Raw genomic sequence first — 12,500 nt, forward strand, 5'->3', positions numbered from 1 at the left:
TGGGCTTATAGCATCCTGGTTATCCAATTAGGGTGGTAGCTAGGCAAATAATAATATGTTTTGCGTACACAAAATAAACAGGTCGAAGAATTCTACAGTAGTATACTCATCAATTATACGATTCTTAATAAAGTTATTACCTGTACGTGAGAACAGATTTTAAACTTAATGTTAACAGAATCCCCAATTATAATCATAAAACGAATCTTTGCTTCACGTATACAACTCCTCGATCCCAAAAAAAAAAAAAAAAAAAAAAAAATAAATGATACCGTCGTAAAGCACTCAATTGATGAGCACACGGTCTAGGTATATAAACCGCGGATGAGCGGGAGATGACTCCATTGTCGGTTTCTTAAAATACTTCAGCCTGCTGCTCCATTTACAGGTTATTCACATAGCGCTCGTTTAGCCATCAGGCTAATAATTTCACACCTAAGCAAAGGAGAAAGAGAGAGTTTCCCCCAGCAGACTTCATCTTTCATTCGACTGAAAGTTATTGCAATGTACTATTCTTTAATTTTTTATTGTATGAACTAGGCCAGAGCATGAGTGAGCGAAACGAAGATAAGCGAGAAACTACACTGATTGACATATGCATTCAGAAGGCGCCGTCTGAAGATGAATGTGTATACTGGTGTTAGTTGGTGGTCTGGTGAATTTTTGCTGGGTATTCCTTTAATATCAGAAGCACCGTCATGTCTGCATTCTTGCCCTGGCCAACAGCTATTCGGAAAGAGATCAGGTTGTGGTCGAATTTCATTTCATTTTTTCCATATACCGTACTTCATGTCTTTTATTATTTATTAATATTTATTTATCATTTATCATTTACCAATAACCGATAACCAATAAATAATAATAATTAATAATTAATAAATAATATATATATATAAATAAATAATAAATAATTCATAATACGTAATTGATAATTAAATATTAATCATTAATTATTAAATATTATTAATTATCAATTATTAATAATCAATTAATAATTAATTATCAATTATTAATATATAATTAATAATTAATTATTAATAATTCATATTTAATAATAATTAATTAATTAATTATTATCATTATCATTAAGAATGAATTCAATAGGAAACTTCTTTAATGCTCTGCAGAACAAAAAACACTTTGGATCAGTGTGTACTACTTGCCTTGCAATACTAGGCCTATCCCCGGTGTTGAACTCCCTGCAACATCGGTAAGTAGGCCTACTACGGAATTATTATTCCCTATTTTTAGCAATGAAGAATTGTCTTCCTCACATTGATACGAATGTTGGTGATAGAACGTTTTTGAGAGAATAAAACGTAATCATGTACGGCAACGCCTCTTCTTTCCCATCGTTATCCCTGGCCCTTGCAGTCGTCAACCACAGGTATTGGCGGTGGACACAAGGCCAATATTGGCCTTGGGTGGACATAACCGCCAATAACCGTAGATGATAACTGTACAGCAACTCTTAGCGTATTATTATTATTATTATTATTATTATTATTATTATTAACAATATTATCGTTATTAATATTATTTATATTATTATTATCATTATTATTATTATATTATTATCAATTATCATTAATTATCATTATCATTATTATTATTATTATGATTATTATCATTAATTATCATTATTATTATTATCAATATTATTATTAATTATTATCATTAATTATCATTATCATTAATATCATTAATTATCATTAATATTATTATTATTATTATTATTATCAGTTAAGCAACAACTCTAGTTGGAAAAGCCAGATGCTAAAAGCCCAAAAACTCCAACAGGAAAAAATAACACAGTGAGGAATGGAAATAGGGAAATAAATAGATCACCACAGAAGTAATGAACAAAAAAAAAAAAATATATTTTAACGTGAAAACCATCAAAATAAATATTTAATATGTAAAAATATAAACATAGACTTATGTCAGCCTCTTCAACATAAAAACATTTGCTGCAAGTTTGAACTTTTGAAGATCCACCGATTTAATTACCTGATTAGATTGTTTTCAATAACTATTTGACGAATTTCATTATTAACAAACTCGCAGGATAATCAACCAAAATCATTTATTCCTCAGGTTCTAAGTTTTTAATTACATGACAGTTAATACGATTTTGTATCAAGGCACCGGATTAGTATCTAGTAGATATATTATGGTCTTCATAAAAAACTGAATTGAGAATTAAAATTCTACACCGTGAGTATATTTTTTCAATCTGGGGTAACAGACTTTGATCACAGAAAAAAAGATATATATATATATATATATATATATATATATATATATATATATATATATATATATATGTGTGTGTGTGTGTGTGTGTGTGTATGTATATATACAGTATATTTATATATATACTGTATATACAGTATATATATACTGTATATATATATATTTATATATACATATATATATGGTTGTATTTATCTACATCTATATATGTGCACACACTCATATATATATATATATATATATATATATATATATATACAGAGAGAGAGAGAGAGAGAGAGAGAGAGAGAGAGAGAGAGAGAGAGAGAGAGAGAGAGAGAGAGAGAGAGAGAATGCACTATACCTAGAGCTTGGAAAAGCTTTATCATACTAATTCACAAAAAGGGATACACAAAAGACCTGAAAAATTACCGCCCATAAGTTTACTTTTATATAAAATATTTACAAAGATCATATTAAGCCGAATAAAAAGACAGCTACGCTTTAATTAACCAAGAGAGCAGGTAGGCTTTAGAAGTGGGTATTCAACAACTGACCATATACATATAATTAACCACCTATTGGGAAAATCAACAGAGTATTACAAACCACTATGTTTGGCCTTTATAAAGCTTTTGATTCTGTCAAATCATCAGCAGTAATGAAAGCACTTCAAAAACAAGGAATAGAAGTGTCTTTTGTTAGAATACTTGAAGATATCTATACAGGAAGTACAGCAATACTAAAACTATATAAAAGTAGGGAGAAAATTCCGATTGAGAAAGGAGTTAGACAGGCAGACCCCATCTCTCATAAATTATTCACAGCATGACTAGAAGTTTTTAAGAATTTAGATTGGGACATGTAAGAATTAATATTAATGGAGAATTCCTCAACAACAAGATTTGCAGATGACATAGTTGTGTTTAGTGAATCATGGGAAGAATTACAAAAGCTGATAGATTTGAATAGAGAAAGCAGAAATATACGACTGAACATGAATAAGAGTAAAACTAAGATAATGTTCATTGAAAATGCAGAGACAACAAATAAGTTAGGGACGAGTCTCTAGAGATTGTTAATGAATATACATACTTAGGATAGACAGCAAGCGTTTCCCCAGGAACGAGACCGAAATTAAAGAAGTATAACCATTGGATGGGAACCTTTGATAAACAAAATGAGATTATGAAAATAAAATGTCACTGTCTCTAAAAGTATTTAATGAGATGGTCCTACCAGTTCTAAATTGTGCATCAGAAACTTGTCATATACACTTATCAATGTGCACTCCGTAATGAGGACTACACGTCTAGACAGCTTCAGTTCAGGCTTTCAGAGCACATGGGGAGATCGGTACGCAACAATAGGCCTTTAAGAACACAATTTCGGCCATTTATGACCATTCATTTGAATCTGGTCATGTCATTTCCAACGACAATTTCAAAATCACAGACATAGTAATGTCAGCCAACTAGGAATCTTGGGGTCGTGCATATTTAGGGCAAACCCTAGTTTGAATAAGGGCTTACCTGTTCATTTCCCGGTGACCACCGATCTGTTTTCTGGGATGTGGGTTGCAGCTCTGAGTGTCTGGAGGTCATTTCCTGCGGGTGATTAGGGTATATTAGTAATGAGATCTTTTATATAGTTTTATGCTCTTCGATTGGCTTGATTTTAAAGCTAGTTGGGTATTTATTAGAAGTACAGTATATCTTCCTAATCATCTATTTATGATAATTTTTATTCATTTTACATTATTAATTACAGATAAGCTGAAAATTATACAAGTTGTATCGAGAGCTTCAAAATAATCTAGATAATGTTAGCAGCACGGATTACTTTATTCCTTCTTAAGTTACGATTCCTAAAAGGAACACAAATATCAACATTATATATATATATATATATATATATATATATATATATATATATATATATATATATACGTACAAGATTTAATGTATAAAAGTTTAAGACACAAACGTGTTACTATTTTCTTATAGTTGAAATGAATTATATTCAAATATATACCCAGCAGAACGCCCACAAAGCTCGCCTCCATTCCCACCCCACACAGACATTAGTTCCACAATAGCTCAAGACTCCGCCTGTCAATTATTGCCATGACTACCTTCGTGAACTGCATCAATGAGAACAAGTAAAGAGTATATGAAAAATGACAGTACACGCATCGTTAAACAAAATTAGCCTTCTTTGCATATGCATCGACAAAGGCATGAAAATTAGCATCCGCACAACAGAGAACCTTTCAAATATAGTCAGTAGAGTACAATCTACGGCCGGCTCGACATCACTTGAATATCAAAAGAAATAGATGACTCACGATGATTCTCAGATTCTCCAGACGTCGAGAGTGCCCATACTCCGGAATTAGGCCTAATCTAGGGATTAAAGGCTTCTGTTGACACTAATAATGGGCTTCGAAGCCACCAATTCAACTATCGGTTTAACCTTTCATTCGTAATTCTATGGCCCAAAAGAAAACATTTGTTGGTCTTTCTTCGTGGCTGGGTGATGTGAGTCTACGGTTCGAAGAAAATTAAAGAGATAGAGTTCTCTTGCTTGGGGTACACCAATCTATCACGTTTTTCTTCCGCTTTTTATTTTTATTTTTATAGTTAATGTAGGAAAAATCTATTGTAATGCTGTTATTGTTCTTGTAATATATTATTTCAATTGTTCATTACTTCTCTTGTAGTTTATGTATTGCCTTATTTCATTTCCTCACAGGCTATTTTTTTTCATATTGATCCCTTGGGCTTATATCATCCTGTTTTTCCATCTAGGTTGTAGCTTAGCAGATAATAATAATAATAATAATAAAAATAATAATAATAATAAGACTGTCGATATTAGTGTAAGCTGTTCAATTATTTTGTAACTTTGTAAGGGAGAGAGAGAAAAAAAGACACGTTATAAATTGCTATAATTTCTAATTATGAAGAAAATACGAATTATGTAACAATGCAGAAACTTCTAGCATTACTTTTCTATGGCAAGTTAAAACAACAAACGAATCAACAAATACACAAGAATAGTAATTGTTTATGTACGTAAATTAAAAAATACACTCAGAATTTATGCAGATATAGGCATTATATATATATATATATATATATATATATATATATATATATATATATATATATATATATCCCGGTGCCAAAAAACCTCAAATCAATCAATCACACACACGTGTGTATATATATATATATATATATATATATATATATATATATATATATATATATATATATATGTATGTATGTATATATATGCTTATATATATGATATAAATTAATGTGTATGACAAAGTGTGTTTCATTTATATATATATATATATATATATACATATATATATATATATATTATAAATTATATATATATATATATATATATATATATATATATATATATATATATATATATGAATGATAAAATTGCAGAAGATTTCTATACTATGCTAAACAAGAGTGATATGAAAAATAAGTTTACCGACAGAAATAACACCTGAGCCAGTACCAAACGTAACAATAGAAGTAAAGAAAGCACAAAAAGACATGCACGGCTGGAGAATGTGACTTAGCAGTGAATTCAATAATAGATGGAGGAGATTACATTGTATTAAAACTGGCCGTTTCTACAAAATATCAAAGAGCGAGAGAGGGATGCATGTGAAGAAATGCAACTGGTTATGGCTTCAAATACATTGTAGAACGTCCAGAGCGACTGTGTTGGCCGAAGGATAGAGATGAGGGTTATGAAGATAATGGCCAGGTAGGAATTTTAGTGAAAATATCATGATGTTGGTAACCAACAGGCTATTGGGTGATGAGGGAGTATGAATGAGCATTAAGTGACTTGGCACTTAGGCCTACCAGGTGGTAGGTTGGCCATGGCACCAGCCACCCGTGGAGATACTACCGCTAGAGTGTTATGGGGTCCTTTGACTGGTCAGACAGTACTACATTGGATCCTTCTCTCTGGTTGCGGTTTATTTTCCTTTTGCATACACATACACGAAATAGTCTGGCCTAGTCTTTACATATTCTCCTCTGCCCTCACACACCTGGCAACACTGAGATTATCAAACAATTCTTCTTCACCCGCGGGGTTAACTACTGCAATATAATGGTTCAGTGGCTACTTTCCTCTTGGTAAGGGAAGAAGACTCTTTAGCTACGGTAAGCAGCTCTTCTAAAAGAATGACTCCAAAATCAAACCATTGTGCTCTAGCCTTGGGTAGTGCCATAGCCTCTGTACCATAGTCTTCCACTGTCTTGGTTGAGTGTTCTCTTGCATAAGGGTGCACTCGGTAAACTATTCTATCTTATTTCTCTTCCTCTTGTTTGTAAAAGTTTTTATAGTTATATAGGAGATATTTATTTTAATGTTGTTACTGTTCTTAAAATATTTTATTTTTCCTTGTTTCCTTTCCTCACTGGGCTATTTTCCTTGTTGGAGCCCCTGGGTTTATAGCATCCTGCTTTTCCAACTAGGGTTGTAGCTTAGCAAGTAATAATAATAATAATAATAATAATAATAATAATAATTATAATAATAATAATGTGTGTCGGTGAGGTGAAGTAAGAATGCGCCAAGCTATGCAACGGTTTAAGAGAGAAAGGATTTTTATAATAACAATAAAAGGCCTAGACTGAAATGAAGAGTTGCCATGATTGAAAAAAAAAAGAAATCTAAAGAAATATTAATATCAATCTAAATAAGACATTGGGAGAAGGAAAGGAGGATCATATAATATACAAAATGTCTTAGCAATATATTATAGATATAGACCCTACAATGGTAATACTGAGGGCCACGTGTTATATACGAACAATGAATAATACATATAAAATAGAAATAAGCTTTAATAAATTTGATGAAAATTATTAAAGGAAAAATAAATTAGTCTTATAAAATTTAAATATACTGTATGAGAGGGTTGAGAAAAAATACATCAAACTTGATCAAATTTTTTATACAATCAACACTTAACGCTATTGGAATACCCATCTTGCTATTTAACACAAAATCATTATTATTACTAGCTAAGCTACAACTCTAGTTGGAAAAGCAAGATGCTATAAGCCAAAGGGCTCCAACAGGGAAAAATAGCAAATATATCTAATGATTCTCAGACGTTTCATCGTTTAATTAAATACTAATCAATAAACATAAGGAAAATACTCTGTTTAAAAAAAAAAATCATATATAAATTTTTCATATAAGTAAGGATATTTTACCCGTTCTTTCACTCCTAAAACCAAGTATCTCTTACTTTATACAAATGTTGGCCAATCAGCATTTTCCAGTCTGAAATATTGAAAACACAAGAGACTAAATGACCAGAAAATTATTCTCTCTCAAGGATTTAACCAGATATAACTCTCACGGATGAATATCCCACAATGTGTAAAGTGGACAAAATCCCACAAAGTGAAAAGCGGACAAAATTCCCAATGTGAAGTGGACAAAATCCCACAAAGTAAAAAGTGGACAAAATCCTCAATGTGAAAAGCGGACAAAATCCCACAAAGTAAAAAGTGGACACATTCCCACAAAGTGAAAAGTGGACAAAATTTCACAATATGAAAAGTGGATAAAATCCCCCAAAAAATGAAAAGTGGACAAAATCCCAAAGTGAAAAGTGGACAAAATCCCCTATGTGAAAAGTGGAAAAAATCCCACAAAGTGAAAAGTGGACAATATCCCACAAAGTTAAAAGTGGACAATACTATTTTAGATCCTTCTCTCTGGTTACGGTTCTTTCCCTTTGCCTACACAGACACCGAATAGTCTGGCCTATTCTTTACGGATTTTTCTCTGAGATTACCAAACAATTCTTCTTCACCCAAGGGGTTAACTACTGCACTGTAATTGTTCAGTGGCTACTTTCCTCTTGGTAAGGGTTAAAGAGACTCTTAAGCTATGGCAAGCAGCTCTTCTAGGAGGACACTCCAAAATCAAACCATTGTTCTCTAGTCTTGGGTAGTGCCACAGCCTCGGTACCATGGTCTTCCACTTTCTTGGGTTAGAGTTCTCTTCCTTGAGAGTTCACTCTGGCACACTATTCTATCTAGTTTCTCTTCCACTTGTTTTGTTTATAAGTTTTTTATAGTTTATATAGTTAATATTTATTTTAATGTTACTGTTCTTAAAATATTTTATTTTTCCTTGTTTCCCTTCCTCACTAGGCTATTTTCCCTGTTGGGGCCCCTGGGCTTTTAGCATCCTGCTTTTCCAACTAGGATTGTAGCTTAGCAAGTAGTAGTAGTAGTAGTAGTAGTAGTAGTAGTAGTAGTAGTATTAGTAGTAGTAATAATAATAATAATAATAATAATCCCAAATGAGAAAAGTAGGCAAAATCCCACAAAGTGGAAAGTGGACAAAACCCCAGTGAAAAAAGGACAATATCCCACAATATGGAAAGTGGACAAAATACAACAGTATGCTACAATAAAGTTAACAATTTTAGCAGGTTTTTCATTTACAACTTGATAGTACAAAATAATAAGCGATTTCATTTTGGTGTGAATAAGTATTACGTTTACTATTTTAGTATACGTTAAAAGAACTTACCTGACATTTATGTAATATATTCGTTATTTTATCCATGTTTGACAACTGTAGGATCAATGGTTTCTCATGTTTTTGTTCACTGTTCATGAGCTTGCAATACACAATAGTTCAGCTTTGTGTAGTGCAAGCAAAATAAAAGCAGAATTAATCCTGTAGTTCTTAAATATGGATACACTCAACTGGATTGAATAATTTAAATGGCAGATGAGTTCTCTTAATGTATACTAAAAATGTAAATTTAGTACTAGTTAGTTCGTCAAGTCATTTTTTTCTCTTCCTTTCCCTGCTTCTTTTGCAGTCTCTAGAAACCCAATCTGTTTTCTTAATGCGCACCCATTACCTGTCGTTCTCATAATATCATGTACTATTATGTCATAAATAAAATATTTTACTTTATTGTGGCCGACTGTAAGATTTTGTTCACTTTTCACATTGCTGATTTATATCTTATAAGATTTTGTCCGATAGGAGTTTGTCCTGGATTTGAGTTAACATCTCATTGAATTGATCCAACAATTCAAATTAGACCAAATACGCCGGAGGTAGAGTGCATTCAATTGCAAAGCAGGAGGTTAAAAACCAAGGTCTAACTTAGATAATTCCCTTTTGGAGGAGTTGGAAGACCCAGACCTACATGGCTGAGGACTATGAATCGCGAAGTAGGGGATGATGAATGGAGAAGCATTGAATTAAAAGCTCAAGATATAGACGACTGGCGAAATCTAACCGAGGCCCTTTGCGTCAATAGGAGTAGGAGATAATGATGATGATGATGATAATGTATATATATATATATATATATATATATATATATATATATATATATATATACATACATATATATATACATACATATAAATATATATATATATATATATATATATATATATATATATATATAGTGTGTGTGTATACTTAAATACATAAACCACACGTTTCATGAATATCCAATATTCATTTAACATTTTAGGATAAGCAGACAATAAGCAAATATTACTTACTACACGAATTAAGAAAGGAATAGAAAACGTGATCTACTGTTTACCCAAATGATATTTCTCCCTCATGATCGCGGTACGTTAGCGGGGAAGAACACTTCCATAGTGACCCGTACGCAAGCCACATCGGCCTCACATACGGTGACATACCTCTTCCTTCCTCCACCTTTTGGTAATATTTGGACCTTCTCTTGAGAGGTTTGCTTAGGATCCAAATCTACAGCTTTCCCTTGAGGTTTCGACTTGCGAGAGAGAGAGAGAGAGAGAGAGAGAGAGAGAGAGAGAGAGAGAGAGAGAGAGAGAGTCGTAGGAATCCATTAGAAAACATTTAAGCGGGAAATGACGCATCACTCGCAATGGGGTTACAAGTGTCGTGTGTGTGTGTCTGTCTGTTTGCGCACGTGGGCGAGAGCGTCTCCGGAAGATTGATTAATTTATGGTATTTAGGCCATAGGCACCTTTACTAGGATTGGCTATGGGGGGGGGAGGGGGGCACTCAGCACCAAGGTGTAACTTGGGGTAAGCTGAAGCTGCACTTTAAGGTCAAATTAAAAGATTGTATAGCAATATGGAAGAAATGGGAAAAGGTAGAGTAGAAGCTTAAAAAATAACGTTAAAATGCCATTTAATAGTGTTTAAACAACGGAAGCGAGAGCGCGTTATTAACTTTTATGTTATTTCTGATAAGTAAATAAAGTCAAAAGGTAGATTTATTATTATTATTATTATTATTATTATTATTATTTTTACTAAGCTATAACCCCAGTTGGAAAAGTAAGATACTATAAGCCCAAGGGCTCCAACAGGGAAAAATAACCTAGTGAGGAAAGGAAACAAAGAAATAAACAAACTACAAGAGAAGTAATAAACAATCAAAATAAAATATTTCAAGAACAGTAACATCATTAAAACAAATCTTTCATATATAAACTATAAAAACTTTCAAAACACAAGAGGAGGAGAAATAAAATGGAACAGCGTGCCTGAGTGTACTCTCAAGCAAGAGGAATGGGAGTGATAAAAGCATATTCAGAATTATCCTATTTGTTCCAGATTTTGATTAAATGATAAGAAAAGATAACAAGATCTTGTTATAAAAGTGTTATAAACGAACGGATGCCATGAAAGCAGAATGTGCTTTCTTGCTCAGTCATGAAATAAAATTATTATCCAGGAGAGAGAGAGAGAGAGAGAGAGAGAGAGAGAGAGAGAGAGAGAGAGAGAGAGAGAGAGAGAGAGAGAGAGAGAGAGAGAGAGAGAGAGAATTGTAAAGATATATGATACTGGCACATAATATCAATTTCAAAAAATAGTCCACAAAAAAGCACTGTTTACGCTGTTTTTGAGCAGTGTAAACATTAGGTGATTCATTGTACTGTAGGTTAAAAATTCAAAAATAATCAATCAGTTTTAGATTTTCTCTCTCTCTCATACATGGAAAATCTTATCATAACTGAATAACCATGATTTTGGCATCTGCAAAGTTCCTGCCAAGTTTGGTTCTTTGCTTTTTTCATTCTCTCTCATTTAGCATAAAGGTTGTTTCGTTGCATTTTCCCTCAATGATCTATGTAATCAGGTTTTGGCTTCTTCCAAAAGTTTTGAAACCAGCAAAGATAGCTTTGAACTTCTTCCCTTCGAAAGCGAAGTTCTTTTCACCGTTCTTCAATGACAGGAGATGGACGAATCAGAAACGCGCCTCTCTCTCTCTCTCTCTCTCTCTCTCTCTCTCTCTCTCTCTCTCTCTCTCTCTCTCTCTCTCTCATTATATTAACTTTAAAACTTTAAATTTCTGAGTGAGGATACCATAACGTGGTGAAGGGGTTTGTGTATCACTATGATCAGCAAAGCTGTACTAGTCAGGGCCACCCATACTGGTTTTGTTAGCTATGAGCGATCCGAAGAAATCTCCCACCAACACCAATTCGCAGTGGCCAGCGTAGTGAAGAAAATGGCCAAACCCCAGGCATGACTAAGGACATGTCCGAGGTCTTTGCCCAACAGTGGACTAAAACGGCTGCATTTGTTGTTGCTGTTGTTGCCTCAAAGCTGTAACCTTCACTTGGAGCTACTGCCTGATCCATGATCATAGTTTGGGGCTGTCCTCGAAGACAAACTTGTAAGACAATTCCTCAATAATTTGTTTACCTTTTCGTATCAAATGACTTTGCGATATAATGATCTTCCTAATCGGGTTGTTGAATCGGTAGTACTTCAAGATTTCAAACTAGCAGTGAATATTTTACGTCTCCTTTTTATAGTTTATATATGAAAGATTGTTTTAATGTTGTTACTATTCTTAAAATATTTTATTTCAATTATTCATTAGTTTTCATGTAGTTTATTTATTTCCTTATTTCCTTTCCTCACTCTGTTATTTTTCCTTGTTGGAGCCCTTGGGCTTATAGCATCCTGCTTTTCCAACAGGGGTTGTAGCTTAGCTAATAATAATAATAATAATAATAATAATAATAATAATAATGGGCCCTCAGTAGAGCGCAGACCTTCGCCGCGGCAGCTTATTTCTCGACCGTGACCTTGATCTTGGCCTTGACCTTCTAAAATTCAATAATTTCTAGCTTTTTACAAAAGAGTTAATCCCTGCAAGTTTCATTACTCTACGGTTAAAATTGTGGTCAGAAACTGTTCACACACACACAC

General features: G+C 33.0%; 1 long non-coding RNA gene across 1 annotated transcript in view; it reads right to left on the reverse strand.

Moving 5' to 3' along the window:
- The window catches only part of LOC137629477 (uncharacterized), a 281,705-nt gene extending 277,861 nt beyond the window's left edge, over positions 1 to 3,844 (reverse strand). The window contains exon 1 of the long non-coding RNA XR_011041519.1: positions 3,768 to 3,844. This is a non-coding gene — a long non-coding RNA (uncharacterized lncRNA). The remainder of the gene's footprint in view (positions 1 to 3,767) is intronic.
- Between the last annotated feature and the right edge of the window lie 8,656 nt (positions 3,845 to 12,500).

The sequence above is a fragment of the Palaemon carinicauda genome, chromosome 37 (genome assembly GCF_036898095.1).
Source record: "Palaemon carinicauda isolate YSFRI2023 chromosome 37, ASM3689809v2, whole genome shotgun sequence".
Classification (NCBI taxonomy): domain Eukaryota; kingdom Metazoa; phylum Arthropoda; class Malacostraca; order Decapoda; family Palaemonidae; genus Palaemon; species Palaemon carinicauda.